Source organism: Trematomus bernacchii, unplaced genomic scaffold, assembly GCF_902827165.1.
Source record: "Trematomus bernacchii unplaced genomic scaffold, fTreBer1.1, whole genome shotgun sequence".
NCBI lineage: Eukaryota > Metazoa > Chordata > Actinopteri > Perciformes > Nototheniidae > Trematomus > Trematomus bernacchii.
The window spans coordinates 4,637,375-4,650,046 of record NW_022988007.1 but is presented as its reverse complement, the minus strand read 5'-3'; the positions used below and the strand labels follow the sequence as shown (position 1 = coordinate 4,650,046).

General features: G+C 44.3%; 1 pseudogene; it reads right to left on the bottom strand.

Annotated features, from left to right (window-relative positions):
• Nucleotides 1-539: 539 nt before the first annotated feature.
• LOC117472151 lies at nucleotides 540-5,567 on the bottom strand (annotated as a pseudogene).
• Nucleotides 5,568-12,672: the final 7,105 nt, after the last annotated feature.

Below are 12,672 nucleotides of genomic sequence, written 5' to 3'. Positions count from 1 at the left end.
ATTTTATTTATGGTATTATTTCCACATATTTCTCTCCATTCTTCCTTCTGCCAACGGTGTCGCAGTTTCTCGTCTCTCCCGTTTGTGTGCTTAGTGCGTACGCATGGGTTAGAGTTTGCGTGGAGGACAGCACATTTTCCCGTCAAGTTAGTATTTTATAAATCGCAAACATTGCGTAGAAACTGGCGTACGCCATTTTTTGAGCGTATATCCCTTTATAAATGAGGCCCCTGAGCAGCTTCAGGCTTTGTTTTCAAGGCTGTAAACCAGTCAAGGAATGAATATTTAAACTGGCTTCCTGTTGGATCAACCTGACTTCCTTTTAAAGTATACTCTCTCACAACCAGTACAATGTCCTCTCACATAAACTGTCATAAGCGTGTCACACACGCACACACACACACACACACACTTTAACTTTTATGTTCAGAAAGTGCTAGAGATGCAGAAATAGCACTTTTGGAATATCACATTTCCTGTTTTAAGGCTTGACCTTTGACATTAGGTAGACACACACACACACACACACACCATCATCATCATCGGCGGTCACTCGTAGTCGAGTATGACTGTCCTCCTTCTTGGTCCTTGTGGGTCTTCAGGTGAGCATAGAGGCCGATTCTGGACCCGATTATTCTTGTGCAGTGTGGACAGGGGAATGTAGTGGTGGAGGGTTTGGGTTGGACCTGTTTGATGATTGCTCTCTCCTTCCTGAGTCTGCGCTTGTCTTGTGCAGCATGGCAGAGGTCATCATTATATAGTGCAGCACCCTCACGGACAAGGTTTCTCCAGGTCGCCCTGTCTGTTGCCATGTCTTCCCAAGCTTTTAGGTCTATGTGGCACATCTTTAGGTTTGTTTTTATGTTATCTTTGTATCTCTTCTTTTGGCCTCCAGGGGCCCGTTTCCCTTTAACAAGCTGGGAATAAAGGACTTGTTTTGGGAGGTGAGAGTCAGGCATGCGGATAACATGGCCAGTCCATCTGAGCTGGTTTTGGGCAATGGTGGCAGTGATGGTGGGAATGTCAGCCTCCTCCAGGACGCTGGTGTTAGAGCGCCAATCCTCCCAGCTAATCCTGAGGATTTTTCGGAGGGATCTCTGATGGTATGCCTCAAGTGCCTTTAAGTGCCTGCTGTATGTGGTCCAGGCTTCTGATCCATACAGAAGAGTGGGGAGCACCACAACTTTAGACCAATATTTTGGTCTTTGCTTGGAGGTCACGGTTCTCAAAGACTCTCTTCCTTAGCCTTGAGAAAGTCCCACTGGCACAGCTGAGGCGATGGTGTATTTCATCATCAATAACAGCTTTTGATGATAGGAGGCTGCCAAGGTATGGGAAGTAGTCCACATTTTCCAGTCTGATGTTGCCAATGGAGATGTTTGGGGGTAGGACAGGCGTACTGCTGTTTGGTGGTGGTTGGTGGTAGGGATGGAAACGATTAATCGAATATTCGAAATTATTCAGGTATTCGAATATGAGTTATGAATATTTTTATACATTTTTTTTTTTTTGGGAGGGATGCCTAAGTTGATTACATATTATCAAATTGAATAATTCAATGTATACGACAGTGCCATAGCTAAATGTGTTAGGTGACGTCTAAAGGTGTTTTGCTCCGCTCACCGGTCCCTCACAGCGGGCAGAGGCAGGTGCTGATCTCTCTCTCTCTCGCGTCCGGTACTTCTAGGGTGACCAGATGTCCCGCTTTGCGCGGGACTGCACAGCATTTTCACGACTTTTGGTGCGTCCCGCAAATTGAGACGATGTCCCGCATATTTCATTTTGATTGGCTAAAACGCTTTTCTAAAATCAGATTTATCCAATGGCTGTTGAGAAAGCAGGGAAGGCTATCATCACGGAGCTGTGTTTGCTGTCAATCAAACTGTAAGACACGGCGGGTGCTGGTCAAGTGTTAACCAATGAGAGTAACTCACTCACACACACACCGCCGCGGCCCCGCCAAACAACAACAATTAAAGTCAATAACGCAGGCGACGCAGCAGGTTATGGAAAATGGAGGAAACTGAAACTACAGCTAAGAAAAGAAGAAGATGCACATACAACAAAGACTGGGAAGACATTTACCCGTGGGCAGCGGCGGACTGGGACTACAAATGAGCCCGGGACTCTCGACTGGCCCACCTCGGTACCGCAATTAATCACCGCTAGTACATTTTCATACTCCTTGTCCCACATTTGGTTTGTTGGGACCTGGTCACCCTAGGTACTTCACTCGCGTTTATGTCCAAATCCATCAGATCTAGCTAGTTCTAGCTAATGATATGGCTGCTGCCCCTGCCTACACGCAAATCACGCAGACTCAAACCTCATCTTATGCCCAAATGCGGCGCAAATGCGCTCCGCAGCCGTTGCGAGGTTCCGGCGCTAACAGTTCATGAGCTTGCTCCCCCGCCCCGTCAACACTCGCGACACATGAGTGTCCAGCCTAAACAACAATAAGCACTGCTTGGCAACCGTGTGTGGCGGCAAAGTACATAGACATTTTGACAGGAGAGATTTAGTTTTGCCGGTATTCAACATATTTTACCAGTCATAGTCCGGTAATTATTTACACTCTAAGAAGAGTCCTACACAACAGACATGGCGTCAAAAAGGAGTAATGTGTGGAAATATTTCGACCAGGTTAGTGAGTGCGGTGTAGAGTGCAAACTATGCCAAATTAAACTTATATATATATATACATACTATACCTTGCTATACCCGCAACCTCCGTTCCAGCTGAGAGGGTCTTGCTACAGCTGGCCTGATTGTGAATCGCCTCCGCACATGAAAGCTGTAGGCCTATAGCTGTCAAACTGTGATCACCAGTTCAATACATTTGACAAATTCGACTTGGTTTCTATACTTATTTGAACATGTATTTATTTATTTCCAAAAGTTATTTAAAAAAATGTTTTAGAATTTTTTTTTTTACCCAATTTTTTTTTTATAGGATATGAACATTTCGGTTAACCGGTTAACTGTTTTTTGGGGGGTCGAATATTCGAATATACATTTGCTTTCAAATTCCCATCCCTAGTTGGTGGAGGATTTGACTTTTTTATGTTGATGGCTAGACCAAGCTGTTTGTATGCTTTCGCAAAGGCTGATAGGATACCCTGTAGGTCCTCTTCCGAGAGGGCTACAAGGGCGTTGTCGTCCGCATACTGCAGCTCCATGATCGATATGGTGGTGGTTTGACCTTTAGCCCTGAAACGGTTGATGTTGAGGAGTTGGCCGTCAGTTCTGTACATGATGTTGACTCCCTGGGGCAGATGCTTGCTTGTGAGATGTAGGATAGCAGCAACAAAGGTGGAGAATAGCGTTGGAGCGATGACACATCCCTGTTTGACTCCTGTGTCGACCCGGAAGGGTTCAGTTTCGTCTCCACTGCCACTGAGTACCGTGGCTGACATATTGTCATGCAGCAGTCTCAGTACCCGGACGTATTTTTCTGGGCAGCCAATCTTTGCCAGTACCAGCCAGAGGGCCTGACGGTTCACTGAGTCGAAGGCTTTGGTGAGGTCTATAAATGCCATGTATAATGGTTGATTTTGTTCCCGGCATTTTTCTTGCAGTTGGCGAGTAGTGAAAATCATGTCTGTCGTGCCTCTGTTTGGGCGAAATCCACTCTGAGACTCAGGAAGGATGCTTTCTGACAGGGGGGTGAGTCTGTTGGCCAACACCCAAGCTAGGGCTTTCCCTATGGTGGACAAGAGAGAAATGCCACGGTAATTTCCGCAGTCTGCCCTGTCTCCCTTCTTAAATATGGAGACAATTAAGGCATCCCTAAGCTGAGCAGGGATTTCCTCTTCTTCCTAGATTTTGAGAAGCAGGGCATGGATGTGCTTAAGAAGATCAGGTCCTCCTTTCTTCAGGACTTCTGCTGGGATGCCGTCGGGCCCAGCAGCCTTGTTGTTTTTCATATTCTTAATGGCATCCAGCACCTCACCCAGGCTGGGTGGTTCTCCCGTGCCTTCAACTATGGGCTGTTGAGGGAGTTGGTCAAGAGCCTCCATCTCAGGAATGGTGTCCCTGTTTAAGAGGTCCTTATAGTGCTCTTTCCACCTGTTTGCTATTGCATCCTTGTCCTTCAGAAGCAGGAGCCCATCTTTAGAGCGAAGGGGGGTTAGGCGGCGATAGCTGGGACCATATACCGCTCTTGTGGCATCAAAGAATCCTCTTGTATCACCAGAGTCGGCAAGCTGCTGGATCTCCAGAGCCTTCTTTGTCCACCACTGGTTCTTCAGTTTCCTAACTTGCGTTTGGACGGCTGCCTTCGCTTTGGCATGGGCTGCTCTTTTCACCTTGCAGTGGATGTTATTTTGCCAGGTGATGAAAGTTTGCCGCTTGATGTCAATGAGTTGCTGAATCTCTGTGTCATTCTCATCATACCAGTCTTGATGCCTCCGCTTTTTTTTACCAAGAATGTTTTTGCAGGAGTTCATGATGGCAGTAGAAAGTGTGCCCCTGTGTTTTTCAGTATCCTCCGGATACTGTTTGGGCAAGGCTGCGCTAAGAGCATCCTGCAGCTGTTGTTGGTAGGTGGTGTCACCCAACAGGTCGATGTTAAGCTTTGGCCGGCTCTGTCTTTTCTGCATCCTTCTTTTCCGCAATAAGCGGATAGACATGATGGAGCGAATGAGGCGGTGGTCAGTCCAGCAGTCGTCTGCACTGGTCATTGCTCTGGTGTTAAGGACATCACGGCGGTCTTTGGAGCGGACAATGACGTAATCAATGAGATGCCATAGTTTGGAGCGAGGATGCATCCATGATGTTTTGAACTTGGTTTTTTTACGGAAAAGTGTGTTGGTGATGACCAGGTTGTGCTCTGAGCACTTGGTTAGCAGTAGTATGCCATTGGAGTTTGTATTTCCAACCCCTTCTCTCCCCAGCGTGCCTCTCCATAGTTGGTGGTTTCGTCCCACTCTGGCATTGAAATCTCCAAGCAGGATTAACTCATCCTCCTTGGGGACTTCAGATATAATTTTGTCCAGGTCAGCATAGAAGGCCTCCTTTACTTCATCCTGTTCATCAAGCGTTGGGGCGTAGGCACTAATAACGGTGGCCATCTGACTGCTGGCAAACATCAGACGTATGGTCATTAGGCGCTCGTTGATGCCCACAGGGAGTTCATGGAGGTGGTTGATGAGGCAGTTCTTAATAGCAAAACCAACACCATGGATTCGTGGCTCATTTGCAGGCTTTCCTTTCCAACAGAAAGTATATCCGCCTTTTTCCTCCTTCAGCTGCCCTTCATCAGCCAGTCGGGTCTCGGAGAGCGCTGCAATGTTGATCTGGAACTTCCCTAGCTCTCTGGAGATGATGGCTGTTCGCCTTTCAGGTCGATCTCTGGCTTGGTTGTCCGTGAGGGTCCGCACATTCCAGGCTCCAATACGTAAATGTTTTTCTTTTCTTTTTTGTTTCTGACCACGTAATGGTGATCCCTCTGGATGCGGTATTCCAGACAGGATTTTGTGAGGCAGGCTATGTTTGGGGTACCTTTTCTAACCCCCTCCCCTACTGGGGTGAGCAGAGTGGACCCTGAATAGGGGCTGCTCAGTCATAGGTGCAGCTGCCGAGAAGCTCTTTCTGCCTCAGTCCAAGAGCTTAGCGACTGAATCAAACACCCATCGCCTGTGTGCCAGGTTGTGACCACGTGCATGGGGACTGGTCCCCATGGGGGGAGGGATTTCAGGTTATGTTCATTGGCATACTATCAACACCACTGTTAGGTACTGCACAGAACCAAAAAAAAGCAATACTTGCTTGCCTTTTCAACATTAAACATTAAAGATGTTCTCCTTTATACCATACAATCAATTAAAACAATACACTACCTTCCACTGTTTAGATTTCAATAGCAAAAGGTTGAGGAGGATCATTCGACTTTTACATTTATTTCAATTTGTTTGCACCGTTTATGATTTGACACGTTGCAAATAAAACAATAAACAAATGAAATACCCACCAAGGTTCAAGGTTCAAGGTTCTTTATTGTCAATCTGACATAGCTACAGAGTAATTATGCAGTTGAAAATCTTATGTCACAGGCTTCTCCAACAATGCAACATAATAACATAACATAATAACAATAAGAGCAAGAGCAATACAAAAATAATAATAGTTATAAAAATGAAATAAAGTTATGATGTGGAATAGTGCAGTATGAGTCTATATACAAGTTATTGGAATGATATATATATATTAGGTATTAGATACATACTACTGAGTAGCAGTTGAATGTTTGAAGTTGTTTCAACAGTTCAATTTTTTTAACAGTCTCACTGCCCGCGGGAAGAAACTGTCTCCGAATCTTCTTGTCCTTGCCAGGATGCTGCGGTAACGTCTGCCAGACGGCAACAGAAAGAACAGTTTGTGGCTGGGGTGATGGGGGTCTTTGATAATCCGTAGTGATTTCTTCCTGAGCCGCTGGGAGTAAAGGTCCTCCATGGATGGCAGCTCCGTCCTGGTGATGTGCTGTGCAGTTTTCACCACCCTCTGTAAAGCCTTACGATCGAGGTCGGTGCAGCTGCCGTACCAGGCCGTCATGCTGCCAGTGAGGATACTCTCTATCGTGCACCTGTAGAAGTTGCAGAGTATCCTGGAATCCATTTTGAACCTCCTCAACCTGCGGAGGAAGAAGAGCCGCTGTCGAGCTTTCTTGGTGATGGTGGTGGTGTGAAGAGACCATGTCAGGTCCTCAGTGATGTGGACCCCAAGGAACCTGAAGCTTTTGACTCTCTCCACCGTAGTCCCATTGATGGCGATGGGGGCGTGTCCCTCTCCCTGCTGCTTCCTGTAGTCCACAATCAGCTCCTTTGTTTTGCTGATGTTGAGATGGAGGTTGTTCTCCTGGCACCAAGATGTCAGGTTTTCGACCTCCTCTCTGTACGCCGTCTCGTCATCGTCTGTGATCTGGCCGATGACGGTCGTGTCATCAGCAAACTTCACGATGGTGTTGGAGCTGTGTGTGGCCACGCAGTCGTGGGTGAACAGGGAGTAGAGGAGAGGGCTGAGCACGCAGCCTTGAGGGGCACCGGTGTTGAGAATCAGGGTGGAGGATGTGATATTTCCCACCCGCACTGCCTGGGGTCTGCCCGTCAGGAAGTTCAGGATCCAGTCACAGAGGGCGCTGTTGAGCCCGAGGTCTCTGAGCTTGATGGCCAGCTTGGAGGGCACAATGGTGTTGAATGCTGAACTGTAGTCAATGAACAGCATTCTCACATATGTGTTCCTGTTCTTCGGGTCCAGGTGTGAGAGGGCAGTGTGGAGGGTGAGGGCTATGGCGTCGTCTGTGGACCTGTTTGCTCTGTAGGCAAACTGCAGGGGGTCCAGAGATTCAGGGAGGGAGGAGGTGATGAATAATTTGACTAACCGCTCAAAGCACTTCATTATGATGGAGGTGAGTGCTACTGGGCGGTAGTCGTTGGGGCAGGTGATGATTGTCTTTTTGGGGACAGGAATGATGGTGGAGTGTTTAAGACATGTGGGGACTACAGACTGCAGCAGGGACCTGTTGAAGATGTCTGTGAACACCTCTGCCAGCTGAACTGCACACACCCTGAGAACACGGCCAGGGATGCCATCAGGTCCAGGAGCCTTGTGTGGGTTAACCCTTTTAAAGGATTTACACACATCTGCCCTATTTAAAACAAAAGGGCAGTGTAGCTCCTGGTCCCTCTGTACCTCCACAGCCTGGCTGCTCTCAAAGCGTGCAAAAAAAATGTTTAGCTCATCTGGGAGAGATGCGCACGCAGACACTCCCGCAGCACCCCCCGCTGCTCCTTTGTAGTCAGTCATTGTCCTTAGTCCCGCCCACATATTCCTAGTGTTACAGCCTTTGAAGTCAGATTCCACCTTGTCTTTGTACTGTCTCTTTGCATTTTGAATTGCTCTCCGGAGATCATACCTAGACTTCCTGTACTCCTCCAAATCTCCCGCTGTGTGCGCGAGAGTGCGCGCTTTCAGTTTGCCGCGCACCTCACCGTTTACCCAGGGCTTTTGATTTGGGAATGTCCGTACAGAAACCTTCGGTACCACGTCATCGATGCATTTCCCAATGTAGCAGATGACAGTGTCCGTGTGTGTGTTGATGTTATTGTCCTCAAACACACTCCAATCCGTAGATGCAAAGCAATCCTGCAGTGCTGAATCTGACTCCTCGCTCCATCGTTGTACTGTCCTTGTTATCGGTCTGTCCCTTTTAAGTTTCTGCTTGTAAGCAGGCAACAACAGTAGTGAGATATGGTCTGATTTGCCGAAGGGAGGGCGAGGGAGAGCCTTATATCCATTCCGGAAAGGGGAATAAACATGGTCCAGTATGTTTCCCCCGCGCGTCGGGAAGTTGATGTGTTGGTAATATTTTGGCAAAACCTTCTTCATGTTGGCGGTGTTGAAATCTCCGGCCACAACGAACGCCGCATCTGGCCGTGAAGTCTCGGTTTTATCAATAAACCCAAACAGCTGATCGAGTGCCGTGTTGTTGTCGGCGAGTGGCTGCGGCGGGATATACACTGCTGTTATCACAACAGATGTGAATTCCCTCGGCAGATGGAAGGCCCGACATGAGATCACCAGACCTGCTTTATGACTTTTTACTGTCTCTGATGATCCTGATGACCAGAAACAACGTTAAAGAATGGTACACCTAAACCTCCTGTACAAAAAAGGAGGCACAAATTGAGTTCATATTTTCACAAAGCTTTTATTTCAAACAGCTGTTGCATTTTATTTTAAATATTTGTCCCCTAACATCCTACATGCCTCTCTCGCATGTATTTTAAATGATAAAAACAAAGTTACTTTTTAACTTTGGGACACAAAAAAAACAGGGTACTGTTACCCTCTGTTTATTTCAGTTTTAAATTGTCACAGTCTGTCGGTTTCCTTTTTTACTTTGAAAGGTGTTCACCCTGTCTGTCATGTCTGTATTAGTTTCCTGTCTGTGTTTTCCCTCCTGTTTGATGATCTGATTCTGGTCACCTTGTCTCTTTGTGTTCTCCCTCCCCAGCTGTGACTTGTCATCTTGATTGGTCATGTATGTATTTAAGTTCTGGGTTCCTGGGTTATTTTTGCGAATTAAGAAGGAAAGAGAGTTATTGTCCGTTTTGCACATCCAGTCGCCTTGAATAAAGGTTATTTTCAGTTTAAACATGTCTGTCAGCACTTGGGTCCATCCTGCGCTGCTCAATCCTTACAGAAAGAACCCACCTTCTGTCAGGATTGAGCCGCACAGGATGGACCCAAGTGCGGTGTTAAACCAAAAATAACCTTATTCAAAGTGACTGGATGTGCAAGACAGACAATAACTCCCTTTACTCTTAATTTGCAAAAAAACAAACAAGAAACCAGAACTTAAATACATACATGACCAATCAAGATGACAAGACACAGCTGGGGAGGGAGAACACAAAGAGACCAGGTGACCAGAATCAGATCATCAGACAGGAGGGAAAACACAGACAGGAAACTAATACAGACATGACAGACAGGGTGAACACCTTTCAAAGTAAAACAGGAAACCGACAGACTGTGACAATTCAAATTTAAAACTGAAATAAACAGTTACAACAAATGCAAGGAGCAAATTTGTTCAGTAAATTCTCCTTGCACTTTCACGGTGATGGGCAGTGATCCTATTTTGTACGTAAAACTTTACCGCTGTCCAGCTTCTTTCCATCAGTGCTTCTGGAGAAGCTGTAATGCAAGCAATGCAGTCCAACTTTCCTGGTACTTTACCAGATTTGATAAAGGTCATTAGTGTGTTTTCAACAGCTTTGACCTCCGCACGAGTCCAACTCCTCTTCTTTGTGGTTTCTAGTGAAAGAAAGAAAAGACAATCGGGCATACAGACAAGTGACATAAAACATTATTGAGGGACCAATGAGCGTATTATTTTGATCAAAGGTGTAATTTCTTAAAGAAATATCTTGAATGCCGATATTCTGACACCAGGTCAAACATACATTTTTAAAACAGCATCAGTTGTATGACTGATTTGGTAGCCAACCTGATACAGATGAAGCGTCTTATTTTGGACAGTTTAAAGTGCGAGGGTCGTGATCGGTTCATGCACGTTCCGTGATGGCCGGCCGGCCCCCAGTCAGACTTGATACCGCCCCCATGATAAATACATTTAATTATTGTGAAGCCAGCTGCAATGGATCATTGATCCACCAGGGGGTGCAGTGGGGTTCCACACTGGAGTCATGTGAAATCAACTTCTAAATAATAGATGTTGTTTAGTCGGAAAAAACGAACGAGCCGGCTCTCCCGATTTTTAATCCTAATTTAATCATCATCATTGATGTTTATGTTCACCGAATTGACATGAAATCACTGACAAATATGAATATTCTGTATTCAACTTCATTGAAACGATCAGGATGGGTGTTATTTTTCCCCACAATGACCAAGTCGCTGCAAATGATCCCATGTATTACATGTACATGGCCACATTCTCAACAAAGTTACGTAACGAAACATTCTGTATTCCTTGCTTACTTTTTATTTAATGCTTTATAACAGCTGGAATAGTTCGTTTAGAACAGGCACCTCACTCGCAATCTGCTCCTCCGCAACGCCTACCACCTACCTCCGGCTGAAATTATGAATGTACAGTAAGGCATAGTAATCATAGATAACACGGCAGGGTCCGTTACAGTTTGTTTTCATCTGATTTCAAATATTTCAAATGTCTGAAGTTAATAAATACATTCTCAGTGTTCAAGTCAATAATAGTCATATAAGAAAAGTATTGATCTAATAACAGAGATTTTATAAGGACTTTTCAATGTTCGACATCGCTCATGTGAAATACAGTAAACTGGATGTTGTGGTGCCGAGAGGCGGGGTATCAAAAGTACAAGCTAAACTTTTATTTAGCATCTGAACGATCTGAACACACTTGTAAACAACGTGATGCCCGGGAAGCGAAGACCCGGCGGAAACAGCTGGTCCGGTTCACTAAAATGTCCGTGTACAGTATATCTGGTACTAATGTATAGCGGATCTTTGTTAAGATCCATATGTCACGGATAGATATTATATATAGAGATGGGATGGCAGAAGGTGCTATATATATATATATATAATTCCAAAGCTGGTAAAGACCTTTCAAATTTAGCAATAATAGTCATATAAGAAAAGTACTGATTTGTTCTTGAATATTATAATAAAATAAACACCGGCTGTTGTTATGCCTGCTGTAACGTTTACTTTCTCCGTTCTCCGCTTAAGTAATTATTACTTCCTGGTTAGCTTTCCGCTCGAAATTTAAATCTGAAAATGGCAAAATAACGGAGAAAAAAACGTTCACAGAGAAGACGACAACAATTGTCACTTGCACTTGTCATTTAGCATCTGAACACACTTGTAAACAACGTGATGCCCGGGAAGCGAAGACCCGGCGGAAACAGCTGGTCTGGTTCACTAAAATGTCCGTGTACAGTATATCTGGTACTAATGTATAGCGGATCTTTGTTAAGATCCATATGTCAGTAGAGATGGGATGGCAGAAGGTGCTATATATATATATATATATATATAATTCCAAAGCTGGTAAAGACCTTTCAAATTTAGCAATAATAGTCATATAAGAAAAGTACTGATTTGTTCTTGAATCAACTTTTTTATGGAAAATGTTTTATGTAATTTTATTTCATTTTAAATAAAATGAAAGACATTCACAGTTAATGTAATTAGATATACATTATTAATGCCATACATTTTTAAATGTAATTAGATATACATTATTAATGCCATACATTTTTGCATAAATATTTATTCAGTATGATAGCTGTCTAACAGAAGTTAAATCCATTTCTCACTTATTCTGACAATGTACTTAACCCCAAATAAAAGAACCCAATAAAAATAGTTGTTAAATAATAGTGAAGTCACGTTGTAATAACAATAATTCATCTCTCTCGGTTTTTTTTGTTTTCTTTGTGTGCTTTGCCAAAAGCCACTGTGTCAAGTGTCCTAGTTGGGTTACCGTAACGAACAGCAGCCGGCTCTCGATTTTTAATCCTAATTTAATCGTTTATGTTCGCCGAATTGACATGAAATCACTGACAAATATGAATATACTGTATTCAACTTCATTAAAATGTTATTAACGTGCCTAAACTCAGTAATTCACTAAAAATTACTGATCCCTCCGCGACGCGGAGGGATCCCTGGGTCCCTTGATCCCTGGGTGTTATTTTCCCCCATAATGACCAAGTCGCTGCAAATTATCCCGCTTATTACATGGCCACATTCTCAACAAAGTAACGACATGACTCCCAATATTAATTAAAATGCTTTTATGGATTTAGAAAATATTTTTATTGATTTAAAACATAGTTCTATGTATTGATTTAAATTTACATGCATCCGCTAAGAAAAATAGTCCGTTGTTACCGTTTTTTAAACAGTCAGAATGAAACGGCAGCTCTCAGCTGTGTGTTCACACTCCTAACTCTGATCTTTCTTTTCCAACAGTTAAGTTAACTGTAGGTTACTCTGAGTGACAAGCTTACAGTTAGTGAAGTAACACTTTTTTTTTGTGAGTCACGACCTCGCTGTTTCATTCTAACATAACGCTCCAAATATGACTGTTTCCACTCGGACTTCAATACAGCAACACCATTGTTTGGTTTCCATGGTAGCGTGTCTCTTTAGTAG